This window comes from Bos grunniens, chromosome 9 (assembly GCF_055505025.1).
Source record: "Bos grunniens cultivar Pamir isolate PY7600 chromosome 9, Bosgru_T2T1.0, whole genome shotgun sequence".
Taxonomy (NCBI): Eukaryota; Metazoa; Chordata; class Mammalia; order Artiodactyla; family Bovidae; genus Bos; species Bos grunniens.
In genome coordinates, this window is record NC_141173.1 from 12,861,899 (window position 1) to 12,879,106 (window position 17,208).

Here is a 17,208-nt window from a genome sequence, read left to right on the forward strand (position 1 = left end):
AAAATTACTAGAGCCAATCAGTGAATTTAGCAAAGTTGCAGAATGCAAAATCAATACACAGAAATCACTTGCATTTCTATATATTAACAATGAAATGTCAGAAAGAGAAATAAAGGAATCAATCCCATTCACCATTGCAACAAAAACAATTAAATACCTAGGAATAAACTTATCTAAGAAGACAAAATAATTGTTTTCAGAAAATTATAAGACACTGATGAAAGAAATCAAAGACAACATAAACAGTTGGAGAGATAATCCATGTTCCTGGGTAGGTAGAATCAATATTGTGAAAATGACTATACTACCAAATGCAATCTACAGATTCAATGTGATCCCTATCAAATTACCAATGAAACTTTTCACAAAACTAGAACAACAACAACAAAAATCACAATTCATATGGAAGCAAAAAAGACCCTGAATAGTCAAAGCAGTCTTGAGAAAGAAGAATGGAGCTGGAGGAATCAACTTTCCTGACTTCAGATGATACTACAAAGCCAGTCATCAAGACAATATACTACTGGCACAAAAACAGAAATATAGACCAATGGAACAAGATAGAAAGCCCAGAAATAAACCCATACACCTATGGGTACATTATTTTTGACAAAGAATATACAATAAGACAAAGACAGCCTCTTCAATAAATAGTGCTTGGAAAACTGGACAGCTACATGTAAAATAATGAAATTAGAACACTTCCTAACACCATACACAAAGATAAACTCAAAATGGATTAAAAACCTAAATATAAGACCACAAACTATAAAACTCTTAGAGGAAAACATAGACAGAACACTTGATAACATAAATCAAAGCAAGATCCTCTATGGCCCACCTCCTAGAGTAATGGAAATAAAAACAAAAGTAAACAAGTGGGACCTGATTAAACTTAAGAGCTTTTGCACAGCAAAGGAAACTATAAGTAAGGTGAAAAGACAACCCTCAGAAGGTAATAGCAAATGAAACAACTGACAAAGGATTAATTTCCAAAATATGGAAGCAGCTCATACAACTCAAAACCAGTGAAACAAACGACCCAATCAAAAAGTGGGAAAAAGACCTAAACAGATATTTCTCCAAAGAAGACATACAGATGGCTAACAAACACATGAAAAGATGCTCAACATCGCTCATTATTAGAGAAATGCAAATCAAAACTATAGTGAGATATCATCTCAAGCCAGTCAGAATGGCCATCATTGAAGAGTCTATAAACAATAAATGCTGGAAAGGGTGTGGAGAAAAGGGAACCCTCTTGCACTGTTGGTGGGAATGTAAGTTGATACAGCCACCATGGAAGATGGTATGGAGACTCCTTAAAAAACTAGGAATAAAACCACCATATAACCCAGCAATCCCACTCCTAGGCAAATGCCCTGAGGAAACCGAAATTGAAAGAGACATATGTATCCCATTGTTCATTGCAGCACTATTTACAATAGCTAGAACATGGAAGCAACCTAGATGTTCACCGACAAATGACTGGATAAAGAAGTAGTGGTACATATACACAATGGAATGTTATTCAGCCATAAAAAGGAACACATTTGAGTCAGTTCTAATGAGGTGGATGAACCTAGAACCTATTATACAGAGTGAAGTGAGTCAGAAAGAGAAAGATAAATACCATATTCTAACGCATATATGAAAGTGAAAGTGAAGTCGCTCAGTCGTGTTCGATTCTTTGCAACCCCATGGACTGTACCCTACCAGGCTCCTCCGTCCATGGGATTTTCCAGGCCAGAGTACTGGAGTGGATTGCCATTTCCTTTTCCAGGGGATCTTCCAAACCCAGGGCTCGAACCCCGGTCTCCCACATTGTAGACAGACACTTTACCATCTGAGCCACCAGGGAAGTCAAGTAATCCAAGTCTATGCCCCAACCAGTAACGCTGAAGAAGCTGAAGTTGAACAGTTCTATGAAGACCTACAAGACCTTTTAGAACTAACACCCAAAAAAGATGTCCTTTTCATTACAGGGGACTAGAATGCAAAAGTAGGAAGTCAAGAAACACCTGGAGTAACAGGCAAATTTGGCCTTGGAATACGGAATGAAGCACGGCAAAGACTAATAGAGTTTTGCCAAGAAAATGCACTGGTCATAACAAACACCCTCTTCCAACAACACAAGAGAAGACTCTATACATGGACATCACCAGATGGTCAACACCGAAATCAGATTGATTATATTCTTTGCAGCCAAAGATGGAGAAGCTCTATACAGTCAGCAGAAACAAGACCAGGAGCTGACTGTGGCTCAGACCATGAACTCCTTATTGCCAAATTCAGACTTAAATTGAAGAAAGTAGGGGAAACCACTAGACCATTCAGGTATGACCTAAATCAAATCCCTTATGATTATACAGTGGAAGTGAGAAATAGATTTAAGGGCCTAGATCTGATAGATAGAGTGCCTGATGAACTATGGAATGAGGTTTGTGACATTGTACAGGAGACAGGGATCAAGGCCATTCCCATGGAAAAGAAATGCAAAAAAGCAAAATGGCTGTCTGGGGAGGCCTTACAAATAGCTGTGAAAAGAAGAGAAGCGAAAAGCAAAGGAGAAAAGGAAAGATATAAACATCTGAATGCAGAGTTCCAAAGAATAGCAAGAAGAGATAAGAAAGCCTTCTTCAGCGATCAATGCAAAGAAATAGAGGAAAACAACAGAATGGGAAAGACTAGAGATCTCTTCAAGAAAATCAGAGATACCAAAGGAACATTTCATGCAAAGATGGGCTCGATAAAGGACAGAAATGGTATGGACCTAACAGAAGCAGAAGATATTAAGAAGAGATGGCAAGAATACACAGAAGAACTGTACAAAAAAGATCTTCACGACACAGATAATCACGATGGTGTGATCACTGACCTAGAGCCAGACATCCTGGAATGTGAAGTCAAGTGGGCCTTAGAAAGCAGCACTACGAACAAAGCTAGTGGAGGTGATAGAATTCCAGTTGAACTATTCCAAATCCTGAAAGATGATGCTGTGAAAGTGCTGCACTCAATATGCCAGCAAATTTGGAAAACTCAGCAGTGGCCACAGGACTGGAAAAGGTCCGTTTTCATTCCAATCCCAAAGAAAGGCAATGCCAAAGAATGCTCAAACTACCGCACAATTGCAGTCATCTCACATGCTAGTAAAGTAATGCTCAAAATTCTCCAAGCCAGGCTTCAGCAATATGTGAACCGTGAACTTCCAGATGTTCAAGCTGGTTTTAGAAAAGGCACAGGAACCAGAGATCAAATTGCCAACATCCGCTGGATCATGGAAAAAGCAAGAGAGTTCCAGAAAAACATCTATTTCTGCTTTATTGACTATGCCAAAGCCTTTGACTGTGTGGATCACAATCAACTGTGGAAAATTCTGAAAGAGATGGGAACACCAGACCACCTGACCTGCCTCTTGAGAAATTTGTATGCAGGTCAGGAAGCAACAGTTAGAACTGGACATGGAACAACAGACTGGTTCCAAATAGGAAAAGGAGTACGTCAAGGCTGTATATCATCACCCTGTTTATTTAATTTATATGCAGAGTACATCATGAGAAATGCTGGGCTGGAAGAAGCACAAACTGGAATCAAGATTGCCAGGAGAAATATCAATAACCTCAGATATGCAGATGAGACCACCCTTATGGCAGAAAGTGAAGAGGAACTCAAAAGCCTCTTGATGAAAGTGAAAGAGGAGAGTGAAAAAGTTGGCTTAAAGCTCAACATTCAGAAAACGAAGATCATGGCATCCGGTCCCACCACTTCATGGGAAATAGATGGGCAAACAGTGGAAACAGTGTCAGACTTTATTTTTCTGGGCTCCCAAATCACTACAGATGGTGACTGCAGCCATGAAATTAAAAGACGCTTACTCCTTGGAAGGAAAGTTATGACCAACCTAGATAGCATATTCAAAAGCAGAGACATTATTTTGCCAACAAAGGTCCGTCTAGTCAAGGCTATGGTTTTTCCTGTGGTCATGTATGGATGTGAGAGTTGGACTGTGAAGAAGGCTGAGCGCTGAAGAATTGATGCTTTTGAACTGTGGTGTTGGAGAAGACTCTTGAGCGTTCCTTGGACTGCAAGGAGATCCAACCAGTCCATTCTGAAGGAAATCAGCCCTGGGATTTCTTTGGAAGGAATGATGCTAAAGCTGAAGCTCCAGTACTTTGGCCACCTCATGCGATGAGTTGACTCATTGGAAAAGACCCTGATGCTGGGAGGGATTGGAGGCAAGAGGAGAAGGGGATGACATAGGATAAGATGGCTGGATGGCATCACTGACACGATGGATGTGAGTCTCAGTAAACTCTGGGAGTTGGTGATGGACAGGGAGGCCTGGCGTGCTGTGATTCATGGGGTAACAAAGAGTCGGACACGCCTGAGCGACTGATCTGATCTGAACGCATATATACAGAATGTAGAAAAATGTTACTGAAGAATATATTTACAGGGCAGCAGTGGAGAAACAGACAGAGACTAGACCTACGGACATGGAAAGAGGGGAGGAGCAGGTGAGATGTATGGAGAGAGTAACAGGGATATTTACATTACCATATGTAAAATAGATAGCCAACGGGAATTTCCTGTATGGCTCAGGAAACTCAAACAGGGGCTCTGTACCAACCTAGAAGGGTGGGAGGGGGAGGGAGATGGGAGGGAGGTTCAAAGGGAGGGGATATGTGTATCAGATCAGATCAGATTAGTCGCTCAGTCATGTCCGACTCTGCGACCCCATGAATCGCAGCACGCCAGGCCTGCCTGTCCATCCCCAACTCCCGAAGACCTATGGCTAATTCATGTTGAGGTTTGACAGAAAACAACAAAATTCTGCAAAGCAATTATCCTTCAATATAAAAATAAATTAATAAAAAATAAATTTTTATAAAGGCAATAGCTAAGTGTTGTTTAAATGCATCTCCTTGGTCACATTATACCTTAATTGAAGTGTTATAGATTGTAAGCTTCCTGAGGAGAGAAACAATTAAAATCACACTAATAGAGACATAAGGACCCACATAAAAGTGAAATAAAAAACCCAGGACTTCCTATTTAATAAACTGTAAAAATAAAACAACAGTAGTTAGGAGCTCATAATGTTCACTGAAAACATTAAGATGTTTTTCGCATAAAAAGAATTATAGTTTAAGACACAGGATGACGTGCAATGTCTGTAATTCAATCCCCTTCCCTATCGTCTGGAAGTGTGTCCCAGTTAACCATAGTTATATATCCCCAGACAACAAATTCACTCAGCAATTGTGCTGTACTTTGTCCTCCAGGTTTTTAACTCTCTATTCACCACATTCTTCAGGAGGTGGAGAACAGTAATGATTTTTGTGCTGTCATTCCCCTGTTGCTCATTTCTTCTCCTTGCCAAGATGGTTTTGCATTGAGAAAACATATTTAAGAAGTTGCGCCAGGGTGGACTTATTTGGATTCAGATGAGCTCTGACAGACCAGGGATGTTCTCAGCTATATACAGATGTCTCATAAGAGATGAAGGATTAGAAGAAGGTCTCCAGTTACCATAGGATGGATGTGAGTGGCCTCACAGCACCTATGAAGGTAGTTTTCTTCAATTATTTTCATTAAATACTGTGTGGATCCCAGGAAGAAGAATCAAATTTATGTGAAGTTCAAAGGTAACAATGCGATATGTGGACAAACATCCTCTGTTCTACAACTCAGCACTGCACCTCTTTCTAGACCTGAATGCTGGTCTCCAATCTCATCCTGAGTCTTGGCCTCCCCTTCTAGCCCAGCTAACCACCATATGTCCTGTATCTTTTCTTTGCTTTTTTAAGGTTGTTGCCTAGCATATATATGCAAGCAGCATATTGTTTATTTTGTGTGTGTGTGTGTATGTGTGTGTGTTAGTCGCTCAGTCATACTTGACTCTTTACAACCCCATGGACTGTAGCCTGCCAGGTTCCTCTGTCCATAGGATTCTCTAGGCAAGAAAACTAGACTGGGTATCCATTCCTTTCTCCAGGGGATCTTCCCAACCCAGGGATTGAACCTGGGTCTCCTGCATCACAGGCAGATTCTTTACCATCTGAGCCACCAGGGAAGTGCCATTGTTTACTTCAGTCCTTTATACAGATGCAATTATCAAGTGTCTTCTTGAACGTGGACTTTTTGCTCCTGAGATTCTTCTATATTGAATCTGGTTATAATTCACTCATTTTCCTATCATATACTGGTTCCTTTTACCAATATTCCACAGTTTGTTCATTCACTCGACTATTGGGTTGTGTGCAGCTTTTCTCTGGTGACAAGCAGTGCTTCTAATAACATTCTCATACACATTTCATGGGATCCCTGCGAGTGTGGTTTTTAGGAATAGAGACAAGGGTGGAAATCTATAGGTCCTAGAATTTGTGTGTCTTCAACTCAGTTGGAGAACATATTTTTGATTCCAGTTCACACTTACTTCCACCAGGAGCACATCATAGTTTTCTCACTCCAAACTCAAGGCCAAAGCATCATGGCCTGACATCTAGCGGGTATGAATGAACTTCTCATTACAGTCTTAATTTCCATTCACCTGAGTCTTAGTGAGATGGGACATCTTATATTTTCTGGCTTCCTGTTTTTCTCAAGAAAAATGGCTTTACTTTTTCTCATTTGTTGGCCCATTTTATTAGACTATCTTCTTCCTGTTGATTTTTGTGATTTCTTTATACATCCTGAACTCTAATTTTTTATCAGTTATATACATTACAAATATCTCCTAAATTTGGTTTGTCTTAACTTAGGAATATTTTGAGCAGAAGTTCTTTTTTAAAAATGTATCCATTATTAATGTAAGGACCTTGTTTTAGAAAGCCCTCTCTATGTTGTGGGCATAAAGATATTCTCCATCAGCACATCAACTGGTAATTACATATGTGCTGAGTTTAGGACCTAGCTCATCTTCCCCAAAATTATCCCAATCCTTTCTCTTTAAAAGTCTGTTTGTCTCCATTAATATAAAATGCCAACTTATCATCATCAAGTTTCTGTGTGCTTCATTTCTGTTTCTGGGCCCTCTTCTATTTTGTTCACTGGCTTGATTATTAGACTTTAGTAATTATTCTTTAGGGCTTCCCTGGTGGCTCAGAGGGTAAAGCGTCTGCCTGCAGTGCAGGAGACCTGGGTTCGATCCCTGGGTCGGGAAGATCCCCTGGAGAAGGAAATGGCAACCCACTCCAGTATTCTTGCCTGGAGAATCCCATGGATAGAGGAGCCTGGCAGGCTACACAGTCCACGGGGTCGCAAAGAGTCTGACATGACTAGAGCTACTTCAAGCTCTTAAACTTAAATTCTAGAATCCATTGGTTTAATAAGTTTCATTACAATAAAGTATACATGAAAACAAGCCAAAATCGTCAAGCATTTTATTATTGATACAATAGCATTCATTTTACAGATTTACTAAAGGGAAATTCAGGTATGACCTAAATCAAATCCCTTATGATTATACAGTGGAAGTGAGAAATAGATTTAAGGGCCTAGATCTGATAGATAGAGTGCCTGATGAACTATGGAATGAGATTCGTGACATTGTACAGGAGACAGGGATCGAGACCATTCCCATAGAAAAGAAATGCAAAAAAGCAAAATGGCTGTCTGGGGAGGCCTTACAAAATAGCTGTGAAAAGAAGAGAAGCGAAAAACAAAGGAGAAAAGGAAAGATATAAATATCTGAATGCAGAGTTCCAAAGAACAGCAAGAAGAGATAAGAAAGCCTTCTTAGTGATCAATGCGAAGAAATAGAGGAAAACAACAGAGTGGGAAAGACTAGGGATCTCTTCAAGAAAATCAGAGATACCAAAGGAACATTTCACGCAAAGATGGGCTCGATAAAGGACAGAAATGGTATGGACCTAACAGAAGCAGAAGATATTAAGAAGAGATGGCAAGAATACACAGAAGAACTGTACAAAAAAGATCTTCATGACCCAGATGATCACAATGGTGTGATCACTGACCTAGAGCCAGACATCCTGGAATGTGAAGTCAAGTGGGCCTTAGAAAGCAGCACTACGAACAAAGCTAGTGGAGGTGATGGAATTCCAGTTGAGCTGTTCCAAATCCTGAAATATGATGCTGTGAAAGTGCTGCACTCAATATGCCAGCAAATTTGGAAAACTCAGCAGTGGCTACAGGACTGGAAAAGGTCCGTTTTCATTCCAATCCCAAAGAAAGGCAATGCCAAAGAATGCTCAAACTACCGCACAATTGCAGTCATCTCACATGCTAGTAAAGTAATGCTCAAAATTCTCCAAGCCAGGCTTCAGCAATATGTGAACCGTGAACTTCCAGATGTTCAAGCTGGTTTTAGAAAAGGCACAGGAACCAGAGATCAAATTGCCAACATCCGCTGGATCATGGAAAAAGCAAGAGAGTTCCAGAAAAACATCTATTTCTGCTTTATTGACTATGCCAAAGCCTTTGACTGTGTGGATCACAATCAACTGTGGAAAATTCTGAAAGAGATGGGAATACCAGACCACCTGACCTGCCTCTTGAGAAATTTGTATGCAGGTCAGGAAGCAACAGTTAGAACTGGACATGGAACAACAGACTGGTTCCAAATAGGAAAAGGAGTACGTCAAGGCTGTATATTGTCACCCTGTTTATTTAACTTATATGCAGAGTACATCATGAGAAATGCTGGACTGGAAGAAACACAAGCTGGAATCAAGATTGCTGGGAGAAATATCAATAACCTCAGATATGCAGATGACACCACCCTTAGGGCAGAAAGTGAAGAGGAACTCAAAAGCCTCTTGATGAAAGTGAAAGTGGAGAGTGAAAAAGTTGGCTTAAAGCTCAACATTCAGAAAACGAAGATCATGGCATCCGGTCCCACCACTTCATGGGAAATAGATGGGGAAACATTGGAAACAATGTCAGACTTTATTTTTCTGGGCTCCAAAATCACTACAGATGGTGACTGCAGCCATGAAATTAAAAGACGCTTACTCCTTGGAAGAAAAGTTATGACCAACCTAGATAGCATATTCAAAAGCAGAGACATTACTTTGCCAACAAAGGTCCGTCTAGTCAAGGCTATGGTTTTTCCTGTGGTCATGTATGGATGTGAGAGTTGGACTGTGAAGAAGGCTGAGCACTGAAGAATTGATACTTTTGAACTGTGGTGTTGGAGAAGACTCTTGAGAGTCCCTTGGACTACAAGGAGATTCAACCAGTCCATTCTGAAGGAGATCAGCCCTGAGATGTCTTTGGAAGGAATGATGCTAAAGCTGAAGCTCCAGTACTTTGGCCACCTCATGTGAAGAGTTGACTCATTGGAAAAGACTCTGATGCTGGGAGGGATTGGGGGCAGGAGGAGAAGGGGACGACAGAGGATGAGATGACTGGATGGCATTACTGATTCAATGGACGTGAGTCTCAGTAAACTCCGGGAGTTGGTGATGGACAGGGAGGCCTGGCGTGCTGCGATTCATGGGGTTGCAAAGAGTCGGACACGACTGAGCGACTGATCTGACCTGATCTGAAAGGGAAAGCTGATTTTTTAAAATATATATTTTACCCTATAAACACTGTGTTTCTCTCCGTGTATTTAGGTCTTACTTAATGCTGTTTTATTACATTTAAAAATTTTCTCCATGAATGGCTTGCATACTTTTTGATAATTTATTCTTGCTGCTGCTGCTAAGTCTCTTCAGTAGTGTCCGACTCTGTGCGACCCCATGACAGCAGCCCATCAGGCTCCCCGGTTCCTGGGATTCTCCAGGCAAGAACACTAGAGTGGGTTGCCATTTCCTTCTCCAAGGTATGAAAGTGAAAAGTGAGAGTGAAGTCGCTGTGTCGTGTCTGACTCTTAATGACCCCATGGACTGCAGCCTACCAGGCTCCTCCGTCCATGGGATTTTCCAAGCAAGAGTACTGGAGTGGGGTGCCATTGCCTTCTCCGAATTTATTCTTAGATACTTAATTTTTAAAATATCAGAGTAAAGGTTATATTTGTTTGATTCCATTTTCTACTTTTTGTTGCTAATGTATAGAGGTATGATTTAAGGTTTTTACTGCTTTATGTGTTCAGCAATCTTGCTAAATTTACTCAATGATTCTTTAGAGGTTACTTTTACCCATAATGTTCTTATAATATCTATATTTTGAAATCAAGGTAAGGAGTGTCACATAAAATGAGCTAGGAATATGTCCTCTACTTCTGTACTTTAGAATAATTTGTGTAAGTCTGGAATTAATTAATCTAGTGAATGTTTTATGGAAATTAGAATTAAAATATCTGAGCCTCTTTGGGAAGGTACACAGAAGGGGAGATTTTAACTACTGATTCAGTTTCTTCCTAGTGAAAATTCTATTTTTTTGTCCCATTTGTCTAGAAGTTAAATTTATATTTTTGAGAATTTGTTCATTTTATCTAACATTTTATATTCATTAGAATAATATTTGAATATTAACATTACTTTTAAATTACACAGAATATCTAGTTATACCCTCCTCCCTTTTCATCAATATTATTTTTTTCACTTTTTTTCCTTGCTCAGTCTTACCAGAGTTTGTCAGTTTTGCTATTTATTTCAATAATCAATTTTTGGCTTTGTTTATTCTCTCTATTGCATGTCTGTTTTCTTTCTATTAAGTTCAGTTCAGTTCACTTGCTCAGTCGTGTCCAACTCTTTGCAACTCCATGAACCGCAGCATGCCAGTCCTCCCTGTCCATCACCAACTCCCAGAGTTCACCCAAACCCATGTCCATTGAGTCGGTGATGCCATCCAACCATCTCATCCTCTGTCGTCCCCTTCTCCTCCTGCCCTCAATCTTTCCCAGCATCAGGGTCCTTTCAAAGAGTCAGCTTTTCGCATCAGGTGGCCAAAGTATTGGGGCTTCAGCATCAGTCCTTCCAATGAACACCCAGGATTGATCTCCTTTAGGATGGACTGGTTGGATCTCCTTTCAGTCATCTATTATTTCCTATTTTTGGAAGATGAATGCAGGTTTTATCTAATTTCTTAAGCTCATTTAATTTGAGGCTTTTCTATTTTATAACATAATGATTTAAAACTCTGTAATCCTTCCTGGAACCACATCAGCTTCATCACATGAGTTTGATATACAGCATTTTCATTACCATGTTGTTAAATATGGTAAATTTCCTCATGATTTCTTACTTGACCTATGATAGAAATATTAAATCTCTAAATGTATTAGTTTTGCCTTATCTTGTTGTTAATTATTTCTGACAGTCCCACTGTGGTCAGAGCATGTGTCCTACATAACCCCAGTTGTGAGAGGGTAACAGCAGGAAGGCCAGGGGTCTCCAAATGGAGGAAATAGCCTGCAAGTGTCAGACATTTTTTTTTTTTTTTTACTTTACAATATTGTATTGGTTTTGCCATACATCAACATGCATCCGCCACGGGTGTACACGTGTTCCCCATCCTGAACACCCCTCCCACCTCCCTCCCCATACCATCCCTCTCTCTCTTAAGTGGCAGGAGGAAACAAACTAGCGATATTTTTTCCTTCTCTATACAAATTTAAAAGGGAGTTTCTCTTAAAATACTGTGTTGCCATAATGACACCTGGTTTCACCTGAAGTTAACTATTCTCAAACCTAGAGATAACCAATGCATTTCTCTTATGGAAATGTTTGTCTTAAGCTATGCTAATGTGCCATGCATTTACCCCAAACTCTGTCTGCAAGTCCTTCCGTTCCGCCTCATGGCTCAGACCTACTTGAAAAACCAGTATGTTATACTCAGATATTGTTCCCCTAATCTATGTAAATGAAACTATTTGTATGGTGATCTGCCCTTCTTCAAGATTCAAGTTAATCATTTTATGGCCCAGGATGAACCATTTGGTGCCAAGATTATCCCAAAATGCATCTTATGGGTGAGGTGCCTGCTGCCATTCTGAGTTTTAAGACATTCCTTTCTTTCATTAACAGACTGCTAGTGACTATATAACATCCAGCTGAAGACTAGCAGAGGGGTACTCTTTCTGCCCCCTTCTGATGCCTATGTCAGAAGCATTCTCTATCTCCTTTATACTCTAATAAAATTTTATTACACAAAAGCGCTGAGCGATCAAGCCTCGTCTCTGGCCCCGGATTGAATTCGTCTCCTCCGGATGCCAAGAATCCTGGCGTCTTTGCGTGATTCAACAACAGCCTTTCAGTTGTTTAACATTTGATGAATCTGGCTTCCCAGCACACTACGTGGGTAGTTTCACGATAGTTCTAAGTGCCCTGGAACAGCTGAATGTTTTGCAATTGATCTGCTAAGGTTGTTAGTTGAGGTAGTCAGATCTATACTCTCACGATTTTGTGTCTTGTCTTGCCTGTTACCAGACAAATTTCCCAGTTCTGATAATGTATTAATATGTTTTTCATCCTTTTCATTTCATGCATAAAGATTGTATTATTAAACAGGTATTTACAAATTACATTCTTAAATCTTGCTAGTAAATTGAAACATTTCTCGACTTTATAACTACCTTTTACCTCTATTAGTTTTTTTTGTCTTAAAATCTGTTTTGTCTGCCATTTACAGAGTTTCACTTTAAATTATTGCTTGCTGAATGTATCTTTGTTTTTCTTTCTGAATGTGTCTTTGTTCTATCCTTCCACATTCAAACTGTATCCTGAAATTTTAGGTGAGTCTTTTATTTTTTAATTAAGATTAGAAATCTGGTCTTTTAAATGAATCTTTAATTATATTTTATAGTACTTTCATATTCTTGCAAATAAAATTAGGGAAAAATAATAATACAAAAAATGAGATCAGTTTCCCCAGACATCACTAAAACACTCTGAAACTCACGTAACTAAGCACAAAAGATTTCTGCACTGCAAGTAACATTGTAAACCCAATTTATCTAACCAGTTTGTGCTTAATGGATGTTATTGAATATACTGTGTGTTTATTCTGTGGAGTATTGAATGCAAATTATCTTGACTCTCTATGCTTAATAATGAATATGTACTGTTGTAGAAGTAAACAGAGAAATCACATGTTAAACATGGTAGGCATGCTATCTAAATTGGATCTAGGAGTTAGTGCCCCTAGGTAACCTACAGAAACAGCCAGAAGCTAAACCCACAGGAAAATAATATTAGCAAGAGATTAGACCTTATTGGAAAAACAGAGGAGATACTTCTGCAAGAACAGGAAAACTTCCTTACTGAACTTACACAGAACTTCACATTTTTGCTGATACATATGTAGATATATGTTAGTTGGCTTTCATTTCAGAAAATAATTTTTGATGAAACATATGCAAGTCATTACAAATACCTAACTTTTGAGAGCTCAGACAGGAGGGATATCTGTATGATTTCTACTATCTTATTTTTGTGCTTTCTCTGTATCCCATTTTATCTGTTTCTATTTTGGTTGTTCTACTTTTTTCAAAATATTGATTGGATAGTTTTCCTTACTCATTTTTCTCTCTATGGATTTGAAATTTAAGCCTTTTACATCTAGTCTTTCATTTCCTTAGCATTTCCAACTTGCCTAGGTATCAAAATCTAAAATTACAATTTTCACTGTTTTTAAACAATGATCTTATTAAACCTTTCAATCTGATCAAGTCCTCCTGATTTATATGTAATTATTGACTATCATAGTTCTACCCTGTTTAAACCAAAAGAAAAAAAAAAAGTGTTGTTTGTGCATCTAATGCTGTTTATATTTATCCACATATTTACTGCTTTCTTTGTCTGCCATTCTTTTGGGCACCTTCCATATGGAATTGGTTTCCTTTTGTCTGGAATCCATCTTTTGAATTTTTTAAAATGTATATATCTTTTGTGACAAACTTTCACACTTTTCTTCATCTGACAGCATGCTTTTATTTTGTTTTGTTTCTTCAAATTTATTTTTGTTCACTATATAATTCTATATTGACATACATTTTCTCTCATCACACTAAATCATTCCACTGTTTTCTTTTTTTTTATTTTATTTAACTTTACAATATTATATTGGTTTTGCCATATATCAAAATGAATCTGCCACAGGTATACATGTGTTCCCCATCCTGAACCCTCCTCCCTCCTCCGTCCCCATACCATCCCTCTGGGTCGTCCCAGTGCACCAGCCCCAAGCATCCAGTATCGTACATCCAACCTGGACTGGCGACTTGTTTCATATATGATATTATACATGTTTCTCAATTGTCAGCCTGATTATTTTCAAATTTGCTACTGCCTCATTCTTTCACCTCTATTTATAGAACTCCAAATATGTGAATTATATTAGAATTTTTTCTCTCATCTACCCATCTCTTTTCTATTATATTTTCTCACTGTACTACTTTAAGAATAAATTTCTGAGATCCATCATCTGGTACATCATCATCTGGATAATCTCATGAAATAGCTAATAATCCATTAAATCTAGCCACAGTTTTATTTCAATTTATTTTTTTAATTTCTGAAAGTTATATGTATTCTTCAAGTCTGCTTTTTAAAGTTTATAGTACTTTTCCTATATTTTAACACTCTCTTTTTAAAAGGAAATGTTTTAAGAATACTCAATCCAGCCATTTTATTGTCTGTCTGATAAATCCAGTATCTGGAAGTTTTGCACCTTTGATTCAGCTGTTGACTCGGATGGTGCGTCTTCCTGTTGTCCTGTTTTCTTGACTGTCGGCAGTTTTGACAATAAGCCGCTTTTCTCAGTGACATCTGCTAGTATTCCTTGAGGCTTTGATGGTGGGTGGTATGTTTGCATGCGTTTCTTCCAGGCTCCCGAGGACACCTTTACACTGAAAGGCTGCTGACAGCCTTTGTGAGCCACTTGGATGACAGGCCTGCTGTCTGCAAATGCTGTGCTCTGGTTTGTTAAGAACAAATGGAGAAGCTTCCTTTCACATGAACCTAATGCCAGTTTCAAAACAGGTAATTTTTATTCAGTGTTCTTCCAATTCATTCTGTAGTCAAGGACTTAATGCACCGAGGTCCTGTGCAGGGAGCAACATCTGTGTGACCCTGACCTTGAGTAGTTTTGCCACCTGCCACCACCTGCCCCAAGCTGACACCTGTGAAAACTGAATTTCAAGTTCACTTAAACTGGACAAATATCTTCAAAGTGGTGTCTCCACTCACCTGTCAGAACTCTTATTGTCATTAGTTTTGGGTCCCCAAGGGAGGCTGGATCGGGCTGGAAATTCTTTCACGATATCATCACAGAACATCAAAAGCATGTTTCCTTATTACTCCAGCCAGTGTATACATGTGTGTGTGTATAAAAATATCTGCTCTCCACTGCCCCCTAAAAAGTCATTAATTATCTGACATATAATGCCTATGTCTGAGGATGAAAGTATGCGTGCTGTGTGCTAAGTTGCTTCAGTTGTGCTAGCCTGCCAGGCTCTTCTGTCCATGGGATTCTCCAGGCAAGAAAACTGGAGTGGGTTGCCATGCCCTCCTCCAGGGGATCTTCCCCACCCAGGGACTGAAACCTCATCTCTTACATCTCCTGCATTTGCAAGCACCACTAGCACCACCTGTATATATGAGTGTGTAAAAACATCTGCTCTCCACTGTTCACTAAAAAGTCAATAATTATCTGACACATAATGCCTATGTCTGAGGATAAAAGTAAGGTATTTTATTTATTCAACAGACATTTGTGATAACCTACCATCTTCAGTCTATGTTGTTTCTATTTTTGTTGCCTTTGAATTCATAAAAGCCCCTCAAGAAGACCTTGTCCATGGAACCCGGGACTCTTGACAGTACCACATGGCGGTTTTTCCTTCTCTCGGAAAGAAGATGAAATAAAATCCAGTGTCTTGTGACCTTTCCCTGAAGACAGACAATATAAAATGTCATCAAATTCCCTGCTATGTCATTCTTTCTGTTTGCTTTCTTCTGTTTCCTTATCTTTGAAATTACGTTTGCTTATGATTGATGTTTCTATAAAATAACTAGAGACAAACAAGCATCTCAGTGTCCCGAAGGAGGTAAGAAACTTGTGTTTAGCTGTGACTATCAGTCCCAATTTCTGCTTTGGGAATAGTGATAAAGGGATCTGAACACTCCCCATTTTGGACTAATAGCTCATTCCGGATATGGAGACAGCAGCTGGGAGATTAGAATAAAATGTTTAAAAAAAATTAAAAAAGGAAAAACATAGAACAGGAGAGAGAAACTCAGCCTATTTAGATCCATGTACATGAACATTCATTGAATATTTACTTCAGTTTGGGAGCAGCTAAAAACATATGAATCTATATGACTGAGCAACATTGGGCTTGCTGGTTAACCATGTTCCTTTATAAGAAAAAAGTTTTTAATAAATAGGTAAACATTTCAGCATGGTGTAACACTTGATATTTTTCCTAAAATACTTTCTATATTTCCCATAAACTAGAAGCATCTATAAGCTATTGAACATTGACAGAGCACTGACAGGGTGCAGGGAACTTGGCAGAGATTATAAAACTTAGTTCATCTCCCAGTAATTCTTGTCTCCTATTTTGAAAGTGAGAAAAAGTGAGGGATAAAGAGACTAAATAATGTGCTGTTTACTTGTATGTTAAGTAGAGAGAGTATGGTTTAAGCTAATCCAATAAATCCTCTGATTTTCCAGTATAATTCATAGCAGAAAAAAAAAAAATCTAGCATAAGTTACATCAATTTTATTTATACCAAAACTGGAACATCATTTAAGGAGTGTTAAAGAAACAGGAGTATTTTATAATTCAAATTTGAGAAACAGTTTTATTTTTCTTCAAAGAGTGACTCTCTTTTCCAGAGCAAGGAAGCTTAAGAAACTTAGTGGATCAGTGAAGGTAGAAATAAAGCTAATATTTTAGAGGCCCTACACACTTGTGTGTCCATAACCAACTTGTATATGCATGTGTATCTTCCCAGGTGGTACAGTGGGAAAGAGTTACACCTGCCAAGGAGGGAGACAGAAGAGATGCAAGTTTGATCCCTGCATCAGAAAGATCCCCTGGAGTAGGAAATGACAACCTACTCCAATATTCATGCCTGCAAAGTTCCATGGACAGAGAAGCCTGTGGGCTACAGCCCATGGGGTCGCAAAGAGTTGGGTACAACTGAGCAATTGAGCATGCACACATGCACACATCAAAATAAATACTAAGATTGGTGCAAAAGTAATTGCAGTTTTCACTGTTGACATTTTCCATTTGATACTGGAATACATTCTTAAATAAATGTAGTTCTATTATACATCATTTTAACC